At 38.2% G+C, this 4,177-nt stretch overlaps 1 pseudogene; it reads left to right on the forward strand.

Moving 5' to 3' along the window:
• Positions 1-1,464: 1,464 nt before the first annotated feature.
• LOC128588598 (M-phase phosphoprotein 6-like) lies at positions 1,465-1,975 on the forward strand (annotated as a pseudogene).
• The last annotated feature ends 2,202 nt before the right edge of the window (positions 1,976-4,177 follow it).

A 4,177-nucleotide genomic window follows, 5' to 3' on the forward strand; every position in this document is an offset into this window, starting at 1 on the left:
ACAAGGGACTTGAAGAGAAACTTCTCTAAAGAAGACAGACACACGATCTACATACACATGAAAAAAAGCTCATCATCCTTAATCATCAGAGAAATGCAAATCAAAACTACTTTGAGATATCACCTAACCCCAGTAAGAGTAGCCCACATAACAAAATCCCAAAACCAGAGCTGTTGGCGTGGATGTGGAGAAAAGGGCACACTTCTACACGGCTGGTAGGAATGCGCACTAATATGTTCCTTCTGGAAGATGTTTGGAGAATACTTAGAGACCTAAAAATAGACCTGCCATTCGATCCTATAATTCCTTTACTAGGTTTAAACCCAGAGACCAAAAATCACAATATAACAAAGACATCTGTACCAGAATGTTTATTGCAGCCCAATTCATAATTGCTAAGTCATGGAAGAAGCCCAAGTGCCCATGGACTCATGAATGGACTAGCAAATTGTGGTACATGTATACCATGGAATATCATGCAGAATATCATCCCTTTAAAGAAAGATGGAGACTTTACCTCTTTCGTGTTTACATGGATGGAGCTAGAACATATTCTTCTTAGCAAAGCATCTCAGGAATGGAAGAAAAAGTATTCAATGTACTCAGCCCTACTATGAAGCTAAATTATAGCTTTCACATGAAGGCTATAATCCAACTATGGCACAAGACTATGGGGAAAGGGCCGAGGATGGGGAAGAGAGAGGGGAGGTTAGGGTGAAGGGAGGGGAATGGGTGGGGCCACACCTATTGTGCATCTTACAATGGGTACAGGGGAAACTTACTAAAGGCAGAACACAAATGTCTACATACAATAACTAAGAAAATGCCATGAAGGCTACGTTGAACAGTTTGATGAGAATATTTCAGATTGCATATGAAACCAACACATTGTACCCCTTGATTGCACTAATGTACACAGCTATGATTTAACAATAAAAAAATAAAAGAATACTCTCACTCGACCAGACCATACTCCATCCTCAAGTGTTAGCTATTGTCATTGTGTGACTTTCCACTATTAATTTCTGCTTTTCATCTAATGCACAAGTATGAAATGTATTAATATAGTTATTATTGTTCATGTTAACAAAATGTTTATTTTATCTTAATTTTTCTATTTTATATGCAGTCAATTTTCTTCTGCCTATATTATAGCCCTTGAAATTTTCTTTAGCAAACTTCTGTTAGATAACAAACGTTTAAATTTTTATTTTTGTCAAATTATATTTATTTCATTCTTGTATTTTTTCCTCTTCTTCCTTTCATGTCTTCCTCCTCCTTTCTCTCTCTCTCTTTCTGTCTCTTTCTTGCTTTCCTTAATTAAGATATAACATGGAAGTGAAGTTTCTTCATACTTAGCATAGTCAATACTCTGACAAATGTTATTCAGACCACTATTAACCTACCACTGAACTTAGTATTTCTAGGATCATATAATAATAAGTCATCTTGACAGCAGAGTACATGGCTGGAGTGCCGCTCTGGGCTGGATCAGCCAAGGCAGCCAAGCAGAAGACCAAGTTGTCCAAGAACCTGCTGTGCATGAAGTTCATGCAAAAGGGACTGGATTTGGAAACCAAGAAACAACTAGAAGAGGAAGAAAAGAAAATCACTGGTGAAGAACACTGGTACTTGGTCTTTCCAGCACTGACAGACAAAGAGAGTTTCATAATAGAAGAGCAGAGTTTCCTGTTATGTGAAGATCTTCTCTATGGAAGAATGTCATTCAGAGGACTTAATCCTGATGTTAAGAAACTGATGCTTCAGATGAATTCTAAGAACAAAGCAGAAGTTGTTGAAGATGAATCAGGAGGCTGATGTGTCAGATGAAGAAATGGCTAGAAAATATGAGACCTTGGTGGGGGCAATTGGGAAAAAGTTTGCCAAGAAGAGAGACCGTGTCAATTATGAAGAAGATGAAAATGAAGATGTAAAACCAATTAAAACAAAGATGTTTTTGAGGCCCCAAGACTAAAGCGGATGCCTCAAGAGATGGCTTGTGAAAGCCAGCAGCGTATTTCAGAACTCACCCTGACGGTGTCTCCATACCTGTAACACTATAATGTCCATTTGTAAAGGGGTGTACCATTTTGGAAGCATGCTGTTTCTGACACAGACATGTGATGGATGTTATACACCCTTTGTTAATAAATTCATTGAGAGTAGATTTCTAGACCTTGATCTTCAAACGTACATTGGCACAGGGCTGCTTCCTAAAGATTTGTTGACTTCAGGTTTTTTTGTAGTTCTCCAGTCACTGACTTTGAATGGACTCATATAAATTAATACCAGTCTTTAAACTTACGTTTTACTTTAAATTAAATTATTAATCATGTAAGGTCAATTAATGCATACATTTTGAAATCAACTATTATAACACTTCATTATATGTGAATCCATCAAGAACAAGCATGCCTCTCCAGCCTGAAGTTTTTGCATCCCACCAGGTCATTATCAGTTCATGGTATTATGGGGTTTTTGTTTAAAGCATTTAATTAATAGAAAAGGTTGTTGTGTAATAAACATCTACTTTGACTTTAAAAAAAATAGTAATAACTCATCTTTTTTTAGCATCTTATATATTTCATTATGTTATTAAGGTTTATTTCTGGTTTACTTATTTAGGTTGTATCATTTATACATAAGTGATTATTTACTTTTGAATACAACATTCACAAAATCAACACTGCATAATGATATCAGATCCAGAACATACACCATTTCAGACACAGCACCAACAGTTGGGGCTACCATGTGAACCCTTTTCCATGTCATTTTGCTGAGAAGAGAAAGAAGAACTGAATTGGGAAATGATAGGTTCTCCACATCAGGGCCTTTTAAGTTTTTGATGACAAAGACTTAACGGTTCTTCCAGAAGTGTGCTATTTCTTCTGATTGACTACCTCACATATTTTTTAAGAGGATGGGGGTGTACTGCAATAGTTAAGGCCTTCCACCTGGTCCTTCTTGCTTTATTTCAATGCCAAGCCTTAGATCAATAATCCATATGCCTTATTTCAGTGATTCCGGATCACTGTGATGCTTCTTCCAAATATTAGGTGAAGAGATCTCATTCAAAAAATCAGAAAGAGTGGAATAATGACAAAGTGATCTGCAGACCTATTGAACCCATTATAGGATAAAGTTAAGCCTATTTATCACTTGGTCTCCAAATGGCATTTTTGGTGATATGGACTCAGTGCCAAATTCCATATCTAAGAGACGTACAAAAGCCTCAGTTTTCTCCCTTTCCCCAGTGTGATCTGACCTTGATGAACACCTTTAGGCACCTTACAAGAATGTTCAGGGAAGTATTTACTGCATATGTGTTTGGTGGAAGGTACGACATCCTTCAAGATTTGACCTTCCCTTAAATCAACCAATGGTGGATCTTTAAACTAACATAGCCATGGAAAGTGGTTATAGCGATGGTATTCTCCATTGTGGCAGTCTTCTGTTTTCCATCTCTGAGTTTTTCTGGTTATACAAAGTGAATAGAAATCCAGTCAACTGGATTTCTGGCTGTCTACTTACACAAAGAGCACCACGCTCTATTGTCCATTGTAAAAGTCTCTCTGGGTCCAGTCATTCTGAACCGCTCTAGGCCTGCTGACAACTACAGTAATCAGAGCTGACCTGGCCTCAGACCACTATGATGCTATACAGCTTGGCCACTCCAAGAACTTTTTGTGAGCAATATTATTGATGATCTCAGATCAGTGATAACCTCCCCATCAATAATTCTTGCCTGGAGAAGAGCTTCACTCTTAAGCTTCCCAAAATTCTTATACTCTGTGAACTAGTACAGCCTCTACTTCTTCGTAAAGAAGGGAGATGCGAGTGGATTCGTAACCCAAAAATAGTGAATCAAGTCTAACCTTCACAGTCCCTTGAATTTTCTGATTGTTTCCTTAATATCATACCAAGGAAGTTCTGGCAGCTCTGAAAAACTACAGGTACATGGCGAGTTGGCCAGGCTACCTTCGCAGCCATTTCAGAGGGTCACTTGGGTGTCAGTAGTCTGGTCCAGAGGGAGTCAGCACTGATTCAAGGAGGCTAAAACCCTACACGGCAACTAAAATGCAGGCAACCTTCACACAAATTTCCTTCCTTACCTGGGCACAAACATTGCTCTCCAAGCCATCCATGTTACTGATCACATCTTAACTGCTCTCTG

Source organism: Nycticebus coucang, chromosome 6 (assembly GCF_027406575.1).
Source record: "Nycticebus coucang isolate mNycCou1 chromosome 6, mNycCou1.pri, whole genome shotgun sequence".
Classification (NCBI taxonomy): domain Eukaryota; kingdom Metazoa; phylum Chordata; class Mammalia; order Primates; family Lorisidae; genus Nycticebus; species Nycticebus coucang.